The following is a 20,145-nucleotide window of genomic DNA, read 5'->3' on the forward strand; positions in this document are numbered from 1 at the left end:
CTCAAAAGCCTCTTAAAAGATTTTGGGCTTTGTTTCCAACATTGATATTTGAAATTGTGGTCAAAGCAAGAGGAAATTGCTTAGTGCCCTTCCAGCTCCAAGCAGGACTGGGAATGGAAACTCTGTCAAAGCCCAAATCCTTTAGAAGATGACCTTCCTTCTCAGCCTGGGAATGAGCTGCACATTCCCCTTGAAACTTACAGGGATTTCTTAGAGACACAAAGTCCCACTTACGGCTTTTTGCTCTGGTTTGGAAGTGCAGAAGGGCAATTCTCCATCCATCAGCTCCAGACTGCACTGCCTCAGGAGCATGGCCCACTCACCAGCTTTGGCCCACTCTTGGCACTGCTAGAGGAGGAAGAAAGTGCAATTACACAATTCCAGCCAATCAAGAAGGAAGAATGGGACAGACAAAACACCCTGTGCAGATCCAGGCGTTCAGCTGGGACTGTGGAGAGTTTGGGTCCTTGCCAATTGGATGTGTGTCCCCAGCTGCAATCTCTGGGCCTGCAGCAGAGTCTCACTCACCTGCCAAAGCAGAAAGCTCAGGCGCTGTGCTCACAACAGCCTCGTCTGATGCAGAGCTGTCAGAGCAATGTGAGGGCAGAGCCAGCCCAGCTGGGCCCAGGGCTGAGCCCAGCAGAGCCCTGGCAGAGCCCAGAGCAGCCTCAGCACCCGCAGAGCCCGGCTGCAAGGAGAGAAAGCAGAAACCGCGCGTCAGCTGAGGGCTCCTGTGCCCTTGTGCCAAGGCCTGCGGTGCCCAGGCCATGCTGGCTGTGCCCAGAGCTGTGCCCAGAGCTGCCCATCCCTGCTGCCTTTGGCACAGAGCAGGAGGGCAGGACGTGTGCCCAGCCTGCAGCCAGCCACGGCACATCCAGCCCTCAGCAGCTGCCCAGAGCCAAAATGCAGCTGGGCAGTGACTGAAGAATGAGTTGCATCTGCCCCAGCAAAGGGGGAACCTTTGGTGCCCGGCCAGGCTGTGCCATGCCCAGATCTGGGAGCATTCCCCTGTCTGTGGACTCACCTGCAAATTGGGTCTGGAGCCTGGCTTTGAAGAAAATACCAGAATCCAAGTCCATCATCTTCAGCTGGCCAGGCTGGGAAGAGATTGTCATCCTTGAGGTTGTCCTTGGTGTCTCCAGCAGCAGCCCGACCTGGAACAGCTTCTCCAGGGGCTCCTTCTCCTGCCCTGGGGCCAGACCAGGCTCTCAGGTCTCTGCCCAGGGCCCCAGCCATCCATGAACAGGACAAACAAAACCAGGGGGATGGTGGCCACCAGTGCTTGCCACATCAGGTCTGCAGCTCAGCTCCAGCCCAAGAGCTGCGTGTTCCCTTCTGCTGAACCCTGCTCAGAGCTACAGGCAGGACAAAACCAGCCTGGTTTGCGTGCCACTGATTGCCAAGACATGCATGGAGCTGGTACCTGCCAGGCCCCTGGATCCAACTGTGCACGTGGATATCTTCAGTCTTCTAGGGCAGGGAAACATCCTTCACCCAAGGATGACAGAAAAGATCTTCTAAGGATGGCCTGTCCGAGGGTTGCATGGACAAACACCTCTTAATGACATCTTGGCACGCTGGGGAGAGAAACCAAAAATCACCAGTCAGTTGGAGAAGTTGCCCCCCTGTTCCCATGCCCAGGTCATGCTGGGTGTGCCCAGAGCTGGGCCTAAACTTCCCCATGGATACTCTGTTTGGAGGAGAGCAGGAGAGCAGGACATGTGCCACCTCCTCAGCAGCTGCCAGAGTGGGATGCCCATGAGCCCGCTGCTGTCTCCCAGCACTGGTATTGCCCCCGTGCCCAGAGATGAGGATCCACCTTGAGAGAGCCATCGTGGGAACAAGATCCGCCCCCGGATGATCTCCTGGCCCCTCCTGAACGGGTGCTTCCCCATGACCAGGTGGCACAGCAGGAGGCCCAGGGACCAGATTGTGGCTGCCTCGCCGTGGTAGCGCTGGTGCTGGATCCACTCTGGTGGGCTGTAGGACAGGGTTCCTGTGGAACACAGACACAGCTCAGCAGGGGATGCTGCTGCTCCCAGAGCCTGGCCCCAGCATCCCTGGGCATGTGGGGGCTGCCCCAGAGGCACACGGGGTGAGCGCTGCCCTCTTGCTAGCACCTGGGACTTGTGCACAAACTCGGGGCTGGAAAAGAAGCCACTGGTGCTGGAAGAGGGCAGAAGAAACCCTAGGAAGGCCCAACCATGACACACAAAGGAAAAACCCACTCCGTAGTGGAGAAAATCCACTCTCCTCCCCACCTGCATGGCACCCAAAAATCTTAATAAGCCAAGGCAAACAAGGGGAGTGGAGCAGTCCAGCCCTTCCTCGCCTGCACACCAAACCGTCCGGGGCACGCGGTCAGACCTCCCTCTCTGCTACCCCCATGGGGATTTGTGTCGGGCTGGCTGCTCCAGCTCCAGCCCCAGCCCAGGCCACAGTGAGTGCTGAAGGCTGTCAGCAGGGCTGGGAGCTGGCCCCCCTCACACCCCCACCCAAATCAACTCGGCTCTAGCATCAATCCCATCCCGGCTGCAATAGGGGGAGGCCCCAGTGCTGCACCCAGGCTGGGCCATGAGATGCCCAGGAGCACCCCCTGAGAAGGCTCACCTGCAAACTGGGTGTAGGCTGTGTCTTGGAGGAAGGCGCCACAGCCAAAGTCGATGAGTTTCAGCTGCCCGCTGGCCAGGTTGAGCAGGATATTCTCGGGCTTGATGTCCCGGTGCAGGACCCCGCAGCTGGTGCAGTGCCGCACGGCCTCCAGCACCTGGCGGAACAGCACCCGCGCCTCCTCCTCTGGCAGGAACCCTCGCTCCGCCAGGAAACCCGAGAGCTCCTGGCACCGCTCTGGACGCTCCAGCACCAGCAGGAAGCTGTCGGGGAGCTCCAGCCACTCCAGGAGCTGAATGACACCACCACAGCCACAGGACACCTTGGCCAGCAGCACGATCTCCAGGGGTGCGCTGGTGCCGTCGGGCTGCGTGAGGAGCACGATGCCGTCAGTGGGGCCGAGGCCGTGCCAGGCCTGGGGAAGCCCTCAGCCAGCCCGGGATGCTCTGCACGCCCCGCTCACCCCACGCCCGCTCTCCCCGCAGGGCTCACGGCGGCTCCCACCCTGCCGGGCCCCGGCTCCTCGCCGCCCGGCACGGCCCGGCTGTAGCCGCTGGCCCCGCTCACTCACCAGCTCGCCCCAGTGCCGGATGCGATCCCGCGGCACGCGTTTGATGGCCACCTGCGAGCGAGGGAGAGCAGCGGGCTCAGCTCGCCGCCCGTCCCGCCGTGCCCCGACCCATCCTCCTCCTCCATCCCCTCCGCCTCCGCCCGCCGCCGGCCCCGCCGCTCACCGGGGCGCCGTCCGAGATCCGCGTGGCCGCGAAGACGCTGCCGAAGCCGCCGCGGCCCAGCAGCGAGCCCAGCCGGTACCGCTCCTGCAGGGCCTCCTGCGCCTTCCCTGCGGGCGGGACGCGGCTGTCAGCGCTCGGCCCGGGGCCAGCCACGGCCCCCGAGCGCCCCTCACCCGCCCCGGGCCCGGCATCCCCACCCGCCCCGGGCCTCGGCGGCTCGGGGCCGGAGGCCGCGCTGTCGAGCGGCGGAGCTCGGGCCGGGGAATCCGCAGCGGAGGCGGCGGGAGCGGCCGCGCCGCGTGTGTCCTCCGCGGGCCCCGGGAGGAGCCGGGGCCGGGGCCGGGGCCGGGGTCGGGACTGGACCCTGCGTCGGGTCCGGGGCCGGGCTTGGGCCAGGCGGAGCCGAAGGGCGGCGATGCCGCCCCCACACCAGGCACTGATGCCCGCCCAGCAGCGCCACCGCCAGTACAGCCCGAGCTGGGCGGAGGCGAGACCGCGGCGGGACGGCCGGGGCCGGGCACGGGGCAGCCCCGCCCGGGGCCGGGGGCGGGGCGGGGGCATGGCCCGGCCCTGCAGGGGAGAGGGAGGCGGGGAGAGGAGAGGGACGCCGGGTAAGGGACCCCGAGATAAGGGTGTCCGACAGCGGGAAAGGGAGAGAAAGAGAAAGAAAGAGAGAAAGAGAAAGAAAAGGAGAAAGACTATTCAAAAGTATCTGTTTTGGTGCTGCCGCCGCTACTGCTGCCACTGCCGCCGCTGCTGCCGCCGCTGCTGCTGCCGCCGCTGCCGCTGCTGCAACTGAAGCACCGGGGCCGTTCGTCCCCGTGTCCGTTCCCCGCTCGCCCCACGAGCCCCACGTTCGAGCCCCGCGCGCCCCGGGGACAGCCCCTCCGTCTGCCCAAACACGGGAACTTTGCAGCGCTGAGCCCGGATGCAGAGCCCTGACTCCTGCACACTGGCACAGCGATCCCCTTGCTTGCTGCTGTGCATTGTCCTTGCTGAGGGTCAAGCACTGTCGGGCCACCTTCCCTTGGGGTAGGATTCCCACCTGAGCCCAGCACTGCACTTACACCTCCAGTGTTGCTTTCCAGTAAAAACAGGCGAAGGAAAACTGTGTCTGGCTCATGGTATTTTAGAGTGTCTAAAATCACTAAGTCATCCATCCTAGAGGTGAGGTGCATCTGGAATTACTGGGATGGAGAAGCAGTGCAACATTGAAAAGGGGAGCATAGAAATAAATAGAGTAAAACATCTTGGATTGTTTCTTTCATTTTCATTTCCCTTCCGGAAAGCTGTTTCAGTTTTCCAGGAATCTTCTCCTGTCTGCTCTTCCCAAGAATCTCTCATGGAGAACAAGGTCAAGCTTCTGTCACAAGATTTGCCACCAGGAAATTACGCCACTGGTGAAATTTTCATTGTGACTGTTTGTGCTGGCTTAGGACAAATTTGGGGAGGAAACCTCCTAAAGGGGTCCGTCTTGAAAGCAAGTTCAAGTGGCCCCTCCCCCTACTAGTTCAGGGAAAGACTTCCCTTGACAAAAGTGAAAAAAACCCCAGTTTTTTTAACAAGTAAAGTATTCAGAAGCATGAAAAATGAATAATATTAAATAAAACCTCTGACAGTGCTGAAGAGATGGCAAATTCACAAAGTCCTTTTTGTGGGTTGTAGTTGGCTCCCTCTGTCTCTTCTAAGTCCCTCTGGAGCTGGAATGCAGCGTCCCAGAGCTCGGTGGGCCACAGGCGTGAGCTGCCGGTGTTTTTCTGGGTTTTCAGTCCAGAGCAGGTTTAAACAGTTCCAAGAAAAAGGAAAGTCACAGTCCAAGGAACTTCCCTTCCTAAGGTGGCTAAAATCAAATTGCTGGACCTGGGCTGTAAAGGCACCGGGAACTTTCCACATCTGGGCACTGGCGGTCCCAGCAAACACCAGATCATGGTGGCGCTGGAGCCAGAACCTGCAGATTTCCAAACTTTGGCTGTCTGTGCCAGCAAATCACTGGGCTTGGGCTGTGCCAGCACCAGGAAGTTTTCAGATCTGGGCGCTGGCACTGCCAGCAAACACCAGATCTAGGTGGTGTTGTTGCCAGTGATAGAAATCTGCCGGATTTGGGCTCCGCTGACATCGGGAAATTTCCAAATCTGGGTTCCTGTGCAGGAAACACAAGATGTGGGTGGTGCCAGACCCAGTAGCAGAAAGTTGCCAGGTTTTGGGTTTCTGTGCCAGCAAATTGCTGCACTTGGGCTGTGTCAGAATAGGGAAATTTCCAGATCTGGGCACTGGCAGTGCCAGCAAACGCCAGTGAAACCTTCTGGTCCTCGTCTGCACTGTTGACCAGTGGTTTCCCTGAGAACCAGCTCTGGCAACTTTACAGACAGAGACTGCTTTCATCTCGTTGTCTGGAAACAGAACTTTACTGAAGGCAAACACAACAAACAAGACGGCGTACACAGTACAGAGAGAGAAGCAGAAAAAGGCCTGGGTCCAGGGTCTAGCAGGAATATTTATACATTTATTTATGGGGAGGGGTTAAGGTGGAATCTGAGGGAAGAATCCAAGAGGAAGGAAGGATTAAGAATATTACAGTGTTTGCAGTATAAAGTAACCAATGGTAGCAAAGAGAATTCAGAACTTTCTAGTAATAATCTGCATAACTGAACAAGAGGATTATGGGCGGGAGCTCCTGCTGACCCCAACTAAAGAGGGTTTTCCCATGGCCTTAAGCCGAGGTCTCCCTCTTCTTTTAAACCAACCCCAACACACCAGATCTGGGCAGTGCCGGGCTTTGGCTTTCTTTGCCAGACAATTGCTGCATTTGGGTTGTGCTGGCACAGGGAAATTGCCAGATCTGGGCACTGGCAGTGCCAGCTAAAGGCAGATCTGGGTGCTGCCGGTGTTATCACCAGAAAATTGCCGGGTTTTTTCTTTCTGTGCCAGCAAACTGCTGGACTTGGGCTGTGCTGCCACTGGGAAACTGCTGGATCTGAGCACTGGCAGTGCCAGCAAACACCAGATCTGGGTGGGGCCAGCACCAGGTATTTGCAAGGTCTTGGCTTTCTTTGCCAGAAAATTACTAGACTCAGGCTGTGCTGGCACCAGGAAATTCCAGCATCTGGGCACTGGTGGTGCCAGCAAACACCGGATCTTGGCATTGCCAATGATGGTAGCAGGCAATTGCCAGATTATGCCTTTCTTTGCCAGAAAATTTCTGGACTTGGCTCTGCCAGAACCGGGAAATATCCAGATCTGAGCACTGGCAGTGGCAGCAAACACCAGGTCTGAGCACCTGTATTGGCATCAGGAAATTGCCGGATTTTGGCTGTCTGTGCCAGCAAATTGCTGGACTTGGGCTGTGTCAGCCCTGGAAAATTTCCAGATCTGGGCGCTTGTGCAGTAAACACCAGATCTGGGTGGTGTGTCGTAGTGTGTTTTTGTACTTTATAATATTTTGTAATAGTTTTGTTTTTGAATCCCCGTATTTTTCCCAAATGGTTCATCTCAGATGGTACCCCCCTCCCTTTACCTGTGTAATCCCTTTCCCTTGCTGAGATCATCCCCAAATCCCCACCCTGGCTCTCTGTCAATCACTCAGCATCCCATCCCCTCCATCTAGAAGCTTCGGTCCAGGATGTCGAGTGATCAGCCAAAGGCTGGGGGTCAGCACCCCAAGCCTTGCCCTATATGCTGTGCTAAATGTCCGTCCCCCAGTATCCATCCCTTAGGGTCACTTATTGGTTAGTAAAATGTTATCTACTTTTGGTTTCCACCTCCCTTTAAATGTAACCTTGGCACATCTCCCAGGGTTCTCAGCAGGAGCGCCCTGAGGTGTAGGGGCTCCTTTGGGACTCCTGGAATAAAACCTGGGATTAACCCCTGCTAAGAGTCGCCCCTTTATCTTGTACCCATGTCTCTGGTGTCTCTCCTGCTGCAAAGACAACCACGTGCCCTCCATACCCTCGGGGCTTGGGAGAGTGTCTCCCTGCTGTCGGCCGTGTCGGGGTTGCCCCCCAGTGTCTGCCAACTCGGGACTGGCTGAGGGTTCCTGAGAGGCTCCCAGAGGGACAGAGACACTGCCCTTATAGGTAAACTGAATGGCCCAGGGATTTTGGAGGTAATTACAAATTGACCTGAAGGTGAAAATGTTGGTGTCACAGATGAAGAACAAGACCAGCAACATGGACTGAAGAAGCTCCTCCATATAACCAAATTTTCCCAGAGGAAACATGCTACGGTCTTTTCACTGATCCCCCGATTTTACCTCTGGCCTCTCCATCCCCAGAACCAGCAGCCGCTCCAATCCCATTACCACCTCCAATTAACCCTCCTATGTTCAATACTCCTACCCTAACCTCAACTCCCTCATCTGCTCCAAATACTTCTGTCCCACCTCCCTCTAATCCAGTTCTTTCTCCAGCCTTCCCCTCAGTCTCTTCCACTGTCTCTCCAGCCTCACTCCCAGTGTCCTTTCCTACAGGTTCAGTCTCTTTCCCCTTACCTATTGCTGTACCATTACCTCCCCCTAACTGGGAGGGGAGCACCTCCATCCCTAACCCAGCTAGTAGGAGCCCACTAGCCCCCACTCATCCCATTTCTTCACAGAAGGGTAACCTCACAGAGGGACCTTACTGTAATACACGATCTAAAACATCTAAAGTGGAGAAGCTTTTTCCTCTTGGAGAAGTCCCCATGGGTGGGATACGTGGGGGCTTGGGTTTGTAAATGCCCCATTAACAGCCACTGAAATTTGAGGCTTTGAAAAGGAGTTAGGGAACTTAGTGGAGGATCCGGTAGGTATATCGAACCAAGTAGACCATTTCTAGGCCCCAACATTTACACCTGGGGAGAGTTGTACTCTATTTTAAAAATTCTGTTCAGCCCTGAAGAAGTGAGGATGATCAGGGCCACAGGAATGCGGATCTGGGAGTGATAAAATCGTTCAGGAGATCCCAATGACCAGAAATTACCCTTACAGGGCCCTGAGTGGGACCCTAATGAAGAGGAAGATAGGAGGAACATGGAAGAGTATAGGTCTCTGATGGTTAGAGGAATAAAGGAATCAGTTCCCCAAAGTAATAACACAAAACTAGCTTTTGATAGCATGCAAGAAAAGGATGAAACCCCAGCTACTTGGCTTAATAGGTTAAAGAGGAACTTCCAATTATATTCCAACATAGATCCCAATAGCTCTGAAGGCCAAGTGCTTCTAAAAGTGCAATTTGTTACAAAATCGTGGCCAGACATCCAGAGAAAGTTAGAGAAAATGGAGGACTGGCAGGAAAAGGGAATAAATGAACTATTAAAGGAAGCCTTAAAGATATATTTAAGGAGAGAAGAAGAGAAAGCCAAAGCTACAGCTAGAATCATGGTAGCTGTAGCCAGGGAAAGTCAAGGGGTAAACAGAGATCAGCAGGGACAACCATCGAGAGTCAGTGAAAGTAGACGAAAGTCCTCCTTTGAAACACCCAAAGATAAACCTATACTACCTCCATGGGTGGATACAAACAGAAGATCAGTGGTACCACTGAGTGAGAGGAAATGTTATTATTATGGAGAGATAGGACACATAAGAAGGAATTACAATAACCTCTCTTTGATGAGGCAATTGTAAAAGAACGAGAGGCTCTTGAGAGACTCCTGAGGGGAGATGACTAGGGGTGTCAGGGGCTTTATATGTTAGGGGACCCAGTGTATCATCAAGAAGAGCCCCTAGTAAACTTTGAGGTGGGTCCCCAAAGTGAGGAATTGGAATTTTTAGTTGATACTGGAGCAGATAGATCAAGTATAAAGGAATTACCCACCAGAGTGACGCCTGGGAGAAAGGTCTGTGAGGTGATGGGAGTGGAGGGAAAACCATTTAGAGCCTCCATAGTTGAAAATGTAGAAACTAAAGGAAATGGAAGGCAGTGTGTGGCTGATTTTATCTATTTACCTAATCTAGAAAGTAATTTGCTAGGAAGGGACCTGCAAGTCCAATTAGGAGTGGGAATTATCCCAAAGGATGGGAGAATGATAGTCCAGATCATGAAATTGACATCGGGAGATACAGAGCAGATAAACCCAGAGGTTTGGGCAGGAGAAGGAAAGAGGGGCTATCTAGACATCCCACCAATAAAAATTGAAATGCAAAAAGGAATTCCTCCCGTTCGGGTAAAGCAATACACAATGTCTATTGAGGGAAAAAGGGACTGACCCCTGTGATTAAGCAGCTATTAGAGGAAGGTATCTTAGAGCCATGTATGTCTCCCCACAACACCCCTATTTTAGCAATCAAGAAGGCAGACGGAAAATACCGATTGGTCCAAGACTTAAGGGAAATAAATAAGAGAACTATAACCAGGCATCCAGTGGTCCCAAACCCCTACACCCTCTTAAGTCAGATCCCAACACAGCATGCCTGGTTTACTATTATAGATTTAAAAGATGCATTTTGGGCATGTCCGTTTGCTGAGGAATATAGGGATTGGTTCGCATTTGAGTGGGAACATCCAGAGAAGAGGAGGAAACAACAACTAAGGTGGATGTGCCTACCCCAAGGATTTACCGAGTCCCCAAATCTCTTTGGGCAAGCCTTAGAAGGGCTTCTAGAACAATTCACCCCGGAGTACAAATTCTACAATATGTAGATGACTTATTAGTATCTGGAGAGGAACAGAATAATGTCAGGGCAACAAGTATACGACTTCTAAATTTCCTAGGAGCAAAGGGTTTAAAAATATCCCAGAATAAATTGCAATTTGTGGAAGCAGAAGTTACTTATCTGGGACACATAATTGGGAAATGATATAAGAAATTAAGTCCTGAAAGAATTTCAGGCATACTATCCATATCAGCACCAATAACTAAGCGACATGTCAGAAAACTATTAGGCTTGTTTAGGTACTGCAAGTTATGGTTAGACCAATATACCCAAAGTGTAAAATTTTTATATGACAAATTAGTAAACCCTGACTCAAAAGAATGGACAGCTGAGGATGACGAAAAACTAAATAATTTGAAAGACAAACTATCCTCGGCACCTGTCCTAAGTTTGCCCAATCTGGAAAAAAGAATTTGACCTATTTGTAAATAAGGAGAAAGGAATTGCTTATGGAGTGGTAGCCCAAGAGTGGGGAGGGTGTAAGAAACCAATTGCTTACATCTCCAAACTGCTAGACCCAGGAGCTAGGGGGTGGCCCGCCTGTATTCGAGCAGTTGCTGCAGCAACCACTTTAACTGAAGAAACTCAAAAACTGGCCTTGCGAGGCAAAACAAGAATCCATACAACCCATGATCTAAAAACAATTTTAAGCCAAAGGATCCAGAAGTGGCTTACTGACTCCAGAGTATTGAAATATGAAATAATCTTAATAGATGCTGACAACCTAGAGCTGGTAACATCTAAAACCCTAAATCCAGCACAGTTTCTCTCTGGAGAGCCATTATTAGAACTAGAGAATAACTGCTTGGAACTGGTGGACTTTCAGACAAAAGTTAGGGAAGATCTGGAAGAGACACCTTTACCAAATGGAAGAAAATAATTCACTGATGGGTCTTCAAGAGTAGTGGAGGGGAAAAGGATGTCTGGATATGCAATAATTGAAGATACAGAAAAGGAAGACATGAAAATTACCGAGAAGGGCAAACTGCCTTCTAATTTGTCAGCTCAGTGTTGTGAAATCTATGCCTTAAAGAGGGGACTTGACTTATTGGAAGGCGACCAAGGGACAATTTACACTGACTCACAGTACGCCTTTGGGATCATTCATACATTTGGAAAGATTTAGTAGGAATGTGGGTATCTGAACTCCAAAGGAAAAAACTTCGTGCACACAGAACTGGTAAGATCGATATTAGAATCTCTACCTAAAGCTGCAGAGATTGCAGTGGTACATGTTAAGGGACATCAGAAAGGGAATACCATCGAGGAAAAAGGGAATCAGTTAGCTGACCAAATGGCTAAGGAGGCAGCATTAGACCCGGGGGAGCCACTGAAATGACTGAGGTCAAACAAAGTGTTAGGTGAAGAAAGGAAAGGAAAACTAGTATTCAGTGAGAAAGAACTAAAAGCAATAAAAGAATTAAAAATGCATCAGGGGGAACAAAGGGAGTGGTTGACACCAGATGGGTGTAAATTTTTAAATAAAGACCTCGCCCAGAAAATGTTAACAGAGATACATGAATAAACCCATTGGGGGCTCTAAGGGTTATGCGATCACATTTTAAGAGAAACTCTATGTATCGCAGTATATGAGTTAGCAAAAGCAGTAACTCAAGGGTGTTTAATTTGCCAAAAAGTAGGTCAAAAGGTGATGAGAAAAACCATACCAGGGGAAAGAGAATTAGCCCAAAGGCCATTCCAAAACATTCACATAGACATAGCCCCCTGTACAGAATTACAAATATTTATTGGTAATAGTTGACCACCACACTCATTTGGTAGAAGCCTTTCCAAATAGAAAAGAAACCACGGAAATAATTGCCAGGATTATCTTAGAAAACATCATTCCCCGATACGGGTTGGTGAACAATATTGATCCTCACCCTGGTGATGAGAGCCTGGCTTCTGTGTAGGAATCATCACCAGGACAGGAAAAGTCCTCCCTGCAGACACATCTGTAAAACATCAGCCACAGAAGCTTCTGCCATCTCTGCTCAGCTGCACGGGCACCACTGAGCCGCAGGAGCAGTGAGGGGATCGCGCAGGGCGAGGGCACACACGTGCATGGCTCTGTCCTGGCACCTGCAGCGATGCCCCCATGGCCGAGCTTTGGGCTCTGAGCTGGCAGCTCTCCCAGGGGAAAGGGCTTGACCTACCCTCACCATCTCCCAGAGGCTCAGTCATGGATGTGGTTTTGGAAGCCAGATCACCTTCATCAACAGGTTCAGCTGCAAAGAAAGGCAGGACAGGACATCACCCATGGCACTATAGCAGATCCTCGGGCTCCAGGCAAGGCTCAGCCCTGGGGCACAGCCCTGGGCCTGGCCCCTGCCCGTTCTACTCTTCTCTGTGACTGCACAGAGCACACAGAAGGACACAGTGGCACTGCACACGGGAGGAGGATGGACAGCTAAAAGCTCCTTCCTCCCACTGACAGCGATCCAATAGGATGCCTCAGTGCTCCAGAAAGGAGCAGGGCAAGGTTTACAGAATTCTTCAGCCCTGACTTAACGTTAACAAAAATGGCCGATGGGTGAGCTCTTGCAACATGGACACTGATTATTCTGCCAGTAAAAAGGGAAATTCAGAACTTGCCTCTGGCATTCGCCAAGACATTCAAAGTGTCATTCACCTGGACTTCCAAATCTTCCAAGGAGTGATCCAAATCTAGAATGGAGAAAAGACCTGAACCATTTCCTTTGTGTGCTGGGATCCCCTTCTGCCTTTGGGAACAGGGCATTGCAACGGGGTTGGTTAAGGCTACGGGAGACAGGTGTGAATGGACAAGGCCAAACTGCACAGGGGCCTGGGCAGTTCTGGGCTGGCTCCTGGTCACTGTGCACCCTCTTTGCAGGCCCTGTGACACATCCCTGGCCAATAAACTGGGGCTGCCCAAGGCCTTGGGAGCTCTCTCCCTCCCCCAGAGGAAACCCTCCCTAAAGGCCTGGGGAAAACCATCGCCAGCACTTCCCGGGGAGCAGGGAGCGCTGTTCCGGGAAAGGGGAGCCAGGCTGCCAGCTCACCTGCTCGCCACCCTTGCAGCGGAGCAGCCTGGGCAGCCCTGGCAGGCAGGGCCACGGCCAGGAGGAGCAGGAGGAAGAGGCGCAGAGCAAGGGCCATGGTGCCTTGCCCTCTGCCAGTCCCGCAGCGCTTGCTGCCACCGCTGTCCTGAACCTCTGTCCCAATGTCAGCACCACTGCTGCCACCGCCGCTGCTGCTGCCGCAACAGTTGTGCTCAAGGACTGAGTGCTCGCTCCTTGTGCTGCTGTGCAACCACCGGGTCTGGCACCTCTATGACCTCAGAGCCTGCTGTGACCTCAGCCCGCTGTGACCCCTGAGCCTGCTGTGACCTCATGGCCTCAGCTGTACCCCCAGAGTGTGCCTGCATCTGTACAAATGGACTGCCTTGATTGTTTTTGTGTATCCCAGGTCCATTGCTCAGCAAAACCTTATTTGTCACCTGCTGACATTGTGGGTCAGACTGTGTCCATGGAGATGCTCTTGATGGCTTCCCTGTTTTCCTGGGCTTTCCACTGGAGGAGGTCCAGGCCCAGAAGATGCCAGGGAAGGAAATGTGCCCTCAGCCCAGGGACGCTCAGCATGGGCTCCCCCAGCCCTCGGGACCCCGCTGCTGGTCACAGCAGCCCCTGCCTGGCTCCTGCCTGCCCACACTTGTGGGCATCCACGGCTGCTCCTGGTCATGGAGCTGAGCCAGTGCGGCTGCCAGGTGGGCTTTGCTGCTCCTGCCACCCAGACACTGGGGTGACAGCTCCATCTCTTTATTGCAACAGAAATGCTGGGCCAAGCTCTGCCAACCTTCAGTAGGGGCCAGAGATCAGGGCCAGTGCCTTAAGGGGGAGAGGACCTTGTTTGGGTGCTGGCAGCACCTGCACAGCAACAAGTTGGTAAAGCAACTGTGGCAGGGACCAGAAAATATCCCTGTGTGCCTCACAAACAATCCGTGAACACCAATGCAGAGACCCCAAGACGGCCTTGTGTGCCTCACAAAAGAACCCAGCCTCCTGCCCACCTTAGCAAGGACTCAGCTCCTCTCCAAGCCTTGATAACAAGCACTAAACCGCCACGGTAATCGCGAGGAAGTCAAGCCCCTGCCACACTTACAAATTTCTCCAGTCACTTGAACACCATAGAAAAGATCCCAAATCCCCATAGAAGCTCATGAGGAACCCCAGCCACAGGCACCACTTCCAAAGGACCCAAAGCCCCGCACATCTTAGTGCAAAATTCAACACGCACAAGACCAGCCCCTCCAGCTTGTGTGCCTCATTGCGGACCCCTGGCATCTGCCAGCATTACAGGAGTCCCCCATACCCTGCATGCCAGAGAAAAGCCAGGCTTGCCATTAACTCTAGCCAATAGCTTGTTCCCTGACAAAAATCAATTCCCTTCGGGGAATAGGGAACCTGTGTGGTGGGGCTGGCTGCACCAGTGGGAGCAATGGGGAGCGTCAGCCTGTGCTGTGCTGCACTGCTGAGCTGGCAGCACGGTGGATGCAGGCAGGACGTTCTCCATTTCCCCCAGAGCTGGGGCCTGCAGGCACCTTGCCGCCCCTTGGCACAGGCTGTGCCACCCAACAAAGCCCAGCAAGCTGGGAGGATGCCCGGGGCCAGCAGGAAGCTGAGAGATGGCCCTGCTCTAGCACTGAAGGGAGTTCCACCAGAAGCAAACAAAATGGTAACTTGAAGAGATACCCACTGTGCTCAAAGTTTCTCTGAGACAACTAAGACGGGAGCTCATCAAAAATCTCAGGAAATATCTGGGAAAAGGTTTTATGTACGTTGGTTGTGACCAGATAAAAAGCTCCTGTAGGAAAAGAGCCTCTGCAGCAGGCTGGCTGGCTGAAGGTGTCTTACTTCTTCCTAGAATAAAGATTAGCACTGAAATGCAGTTTTATTTTTTATTGAAAAAGCGGGAACAATTTTCCAGAACTCTAAAAGTAGTTTCAAAAATACAGATGTGTTGTGGAAACAGGAATGAAACATTAAACATTTGGGGATTTCTCTCTACAAGGGATATTTCTAAATATTTCTAAGAATGAAATGTGAAGACTAAATAAGGTCACTTGTTCTCTCGATTCTAAAACTACTTAGAAAAATCTTTAATGACGATAGGAATTGAGAAGAAATATTTGGGGGTGTCTCTCTTCAGAAAAACTATTTTGAAATACTTCTACAAATTTCTAATTTCTAAAACAGAAAACCTAAGCAAATGGAGTTGCTTTTTCTCAGGAGCCCCATGCTGCTGCCTGCCCCCTGGGCTCCCCCAGCCCTCGGGACCCCGCCGCTGGTCACAGCAGCCCCTGCCTGGCTCCTGCCTGCCCACACCATGGGCATCCACGGCTGCTCCTGGCTATGGAGCTCAGCCAGTGCTGCTGCCGGCCGGGCTGTGCTGCTGCTGCCACCCAAACACTGGGGTGACGGCACCTTCCCTTTAGTGCAACTAAAGAAAGGGCCATCACCTAGCCTGGCAGAGAGCAGGGTTAACTTCACTGCTGTTTAGAGGGCAGGCCCAGGGGGCTCGGGGGCCGAGGAAGCAACATTTTGGACTGAGGAGGGGCTGGAGGGTGCTGGGCTGCTCCTGGGGTCTATAGAATAAGTCGGGACGGGACAGAAGGGGGAACAAACAAGAAATGGAAGTAGCTTGGGGATATACATAGAGAGAGGAGGTGTCAGTGGGATCTCCAGGAGAACAGGGGATTTCCTTGTCGATGGCTGTTCTGGAGTCTTCTTCTTGGAATTCTTGACAGGGCTGCGCAGGCTCTCCTAACTGCTGGAGTAGCTGCTCCTGCTGTTTGGGTATGAGGTGCAGCCACCGTCTTACAACTCCTGTCCAGAGGTGGAACTGTGGAAAGAGGAGGTGGCTGAGGCCCCAGGTGCCAGTGGTACACAGGGACCCTCCTGCACAGCAGGGCCCAGAGCTGGCAAGGCTCCCCAGCATGGCTGGAGCTGCTGGCACAGCTTGGCCCAGCTGCACAGCTGCCCCTCAAGGCCCCAGCCAGCAGGACACGGCTCTGGGCAGGCTCCGTGGCCAGGAGCGGGCCCCAGAGCGCCTCTGCCTTTCAAGGGCAATCTCGTCCCTGCTCTTTCTCCTCCCCACCGTGCTTTGCCTCTGCCCTGTGCCCCTGGGGCTGCTCTTGGCCAGGCAACCTCAGTGGGAGCACGCACTGGCTGCAGCCCCAGCGGGCCCCCCAGGACAAGGCCCAGCAATTAGGAGGCCAATGAAAGCTCTGGGCAGCAGCAGAACCCTCAGCAGAGTTCTTTGGACAACTATGAACTGGACACACCTACAGTGCAGCCTCAGTGGGAATGTTTTCTGTCTGAAGTACAATTTCAAAAGAAGCTGTTTGAGGGAAAGGTGAACGAAACACTTACTCTTTTCTCTTCCAGCAAGTCCAAATTCGGACACAGCATAAGATTAAGATCAGCTCCAAGACAAGCAGGCCTGCCAGTAACCCTAACCAGAAGCCTGTTCCCTGACAGAAACGCCTTCCAAGGCTCTTCTGGGAATCAGGAACATGTGCTGTGGTTCCAGCTGCACCTGTGGGAGCAATGGGGAGCGTCAGCCCGTGCTGTGCTGCACTGCTGAGCTGGCAGCACGGTGGATGCGGGCAGGATGTTCTCCGTTTCCCCCAGAGCTGGGGCCTGCAGGCACCTTGCCGCCCCTTGGCACAGGCTGTGCCACCCAACAAAGCCCAGCAGGCCGGGAGGAGAGCCCGGGGGCTGTGGAGCTGCTTGGGCAGTGGCTGCTTGGAGGGACATGGGCCAAAGCCATCCCTGAGCAGCCACTGCCAGCCCTGGCCCTCCCTGCCCCTTGACAGCTCCCCCAGCCCCAGGGCACAGAGTCAGGCCCTGTCAGGAGCCAGTGCAGCCCCTGCCCAGTCGGTAGCCAAGGCTGGCTCTGGCCCTGGGCTCGCGGCAGGGCTCCTGCTCGGGGCTGCTCCTGTGCCTTGGGCCTCTGGGCACTCAGGGCCAGCCCTGGAGCAGCTGCAGCGGGAGGGACATGGGTGCATGAGTCCCCTTTCCCCAAGGCTGTGAACGAGCTCCAAAGGCACCCTCAGCTTTGGCTGCGGCAGGGCCGTGCAAGGGAAGGCCCCAGTGGAAGAGCTTCTGCCACACAGCCCTGCCAAGGGCTGAGCCCTGCTGAGCCCGGCACAGCAATTACCTTCTGAGCCTGTGCCCATGCCCATGTCTGTGTTTGGCTTGGCCTTCCGTCCTGCAGCAGGGGCTGCCAATCGGCCTCTGCTTCTTTGGGGAAACACCTCCTTCTGTCCTGCCTTTTGGCCCATCACTTGAGAAACAAAAAGTACACCTTAACAGATGGAACGATTCTCCATTACTTTGATGGCATGTTCAGGACATCATGCTTATGCAAGATCAGGTAAAATCAACAAATCATCTGGGCTTTTTCCACTGGGCCAGGGCCCACCCTCCTCCAAACATCTGCCAGTGCTGAGCAGAAGTTGTGAGTGGATCGTGCAGGGCAAGGGCACACACGAGCATGGCTCTGTCCTGGCACCTGCAGCGATGCCCCCCTGGCTGAGCTTTGGGCTCTGAGCTGGCAGCTCTCCCAGGGGAAAGGCCTTGACCTACCCTCACCATCTCCCAGAGGCTCAATCCTGAACGTGGGCTGGGAAGCCAGATCACCTTTACCAACAGGCTCAGCTGCAAAGAAAGGCAGGACACAACAGCTCCAATGGCACTGCTGAAGATTCTCCTTCAGGCCCGAGTGGCAGTGAGGGCACCTGGAGGATTGGTGCCCTCCAAGGCACTCCCTTTTCTCTGCCTTCCACTCAGGAGCAGGGCCAGGGGGACCTGGTGCATGCAGTGGCCCCACACTGGGATGGAAGGAGCCCCTTGCAGGGTTGTTGGGGAAGAAAGGACTCCCTGGAGCGGCCAGCAGCTCCAAACCCAGCCCCAGGCAGGGCCAGGCATTGGCAGTGGCAGCAGGAGCAGCTCAGGCTCCCTGGGGGCGGCAAAGAAGCTGAGAAAGGCTCAGCCCCGGGGCACAGTGCCAGCCCCTTCCCTCTCTGCTCTTCTCTGTGGCTGCACAGAGCACACAGAAGGACACTGTGGCATTGAACACGGGAGGAGGATGGACAGCTAAATGCCCCTTTCTCCCACTGACAGCAATCCTGTGGGATCACTCAGGGCTCCAGAAGGGAGCAGGGCAAGGTTTCCAGAACTGATCAACCTTCAGTGAAATTTAGGGGAACTGGCACAAGTGAGATCTTGCCACACAGCCACGGATTATTCTGTCAGAAAAGGTACATTCAGAACATGCCTCCAACATCTGGTAAAATCTTCAAAGTACCATTCACCAGCATTTCCAAGTAATCCAAGTCATGATCCCAGTTGAGAAAGGAGCACAGATCCTACAGAACCATTTCCATGGTGTGCTGGGATCCCCTTCTCCCTTGGGGAATTGGGCACTGCAAAGGGGTGGGTAAGGCTGTGGGAGCCTGTGGCTCCTGGTCACTCTCCACGCTCTTTGCAGGTCCTGTGCAACATGCTTGGAGGGGCAGCTGCAACAGCCCAGGGCCCTGGGGCTCTCTCCCTCCTTCCCACGCAGGAAAGCCTCACTAAATGCTTGGGGAAATCTGCAGTGCCACAGCTGTCACTCCCAACCTGCATCCCTCCCTCCTGGTTGCCCACCTGCCCATGGAACAGCTCCCACAGCCCAAGGGCACATGGCCAGGCCCTCTCAGGACACACTGGAGCCTTGCTCTCCCCCTCTGCCCTTTCCCCACCATGGGCACCCCGTGCAGCCTCTCCCAGGTTTCGGGACGTGTCTCCCACGGAGGGAGCCCAGCAGGACAGCTCAGTACGCGAGTGCCCTGAGCCTGCTCGGGACAATTCCTCTGGGCTGTGCCCCTCTTGTCCGGGCTGTGCCCGCAGTGCCAAGCAGCAGAGAGGCCAGCTCAAGCCTCAGCAGGGCTCAGGCCCAGAGGCACAGCAATTACCTCCTGTGGCTGTGCCTGGCATCAGCCTCCTTCCTGCAGGAAATGCCACCTTCCATAGAGCCTCTCTGTCCATCCCTTGGGAAATGAAGAGGCACAGCTGGATCAGATGGAATCATTGCACATCCAGGAGGTGGCCTCTTCAGGAGGCAATACTTCTCCAAAACATGGATAAGGAGCAGGAAAATCCTGATCCCCCCAGGCCTTTTGGGCTGGCTATGGCCCTCCCTCTACCAAGCAGCCACACCTCGGGATGTGCCTGGGGACTGGGAAAATGCAGGGGATCCCTGGTGAGTTTGGTCCGCCTGTCAGCTGATGCCAAATGCCTTCCTGCAGAGGCTGGGGAGAAGCTGCAGCCAGGCCAGGCTGGCAAACAGCCCTGCAGGGCATGGAAGCAGCAGCGGGGCAGCAAGGCTGCCATGGATCCCTTCCTGGTGTTCCGGGCTCGGCGTGTCCAGATGTGCAGCCAGAGCCCTCGGCTGCTGAGCCCCAGGACAAGGCTGAGGGAATGCACCCACCATTCCCTTTGAGCAGTTCTCTCACAACATGCTTCAGGATGTTCTTTGGCCCATGGTGGGGAAAAGGCAGAGGGGGAGCGAGGCTGCCATGGATCCCTTCCCACTGTTCTGGGCTCTGCTCTTACATGGGGGACCCTGGCTCACTCCAAGATCTCTCCCAGGTCTCCTCCCAGAGCTTCATCCCACAGCTCAGCCCCAAGGGCCAGACGTGTATTAGGAATTTCACACCCTACCATTGGTGACTCATAGTTAGAATGCACAGGGAAACTCTAGCTGTGTTTCAAAATACCAGATGCTGTGTGATTTCCTTCCCACTGCAGATTTCCCATTGCCCCAGCCTCAGCCCCTGGCAGCCTGCCTGGATGTTCTCCCCACGCTGCTTCTGCAATCCCACTTGTCCATGTCCTCCTGGTTCTGTGGGCAGCTCTTCGGGCCACTGAGGCCCTGTTTCTCTTTTCTTTGTGAGCATGTCCAAGTGAGACATGGTTCAGGGGCTCAGCACCAAGGCCTCCAGCAGCAGTGGTCAGTTCCTGAGCGCGCTCGGGGGCCACAGGCAGCTGTCCATGGCTCTGGCAGGGATGTGAAGGGGAGGCCGTGCAGGGGAGCATCCCCCACACCCCAGCCCTGCCCATGGGGGCCTGCAGCCCATGGGGATGGAGCAGCACTTTCTGGGGTGAC

The 20,145-nt window shown here is 54.4% G+C and overlaps 1 pseudogene; it reads right to left on the bottom strand.

Annotated features, from left to right (window-relative positions):
• Positions 1–302: 302 nt before the first annotated feature.
• Positions 303–20,145, bottom strand: part of LOC141729943 (serine/threonine-protein kinase pim-1-like) — an 84,887-nt pseudogene continuing 65,044 nt past the window's right edge.

This window comes from Zonotrichia albicollis, chromosome 8 (genome assembly GCF_047830755.1).
Source record: "Zonotrichia albicollis isolate bZonAlb1 chromosome 8, bZonAlb1.hap1, whole genome shotgun sequence".
Taxonomy (NCBI): Eukaryota; Metazoa; Chordata; class Aves; order Passeriformes; family Passerellidae; genus Zonotrichia; species Zonotrichia albicollis.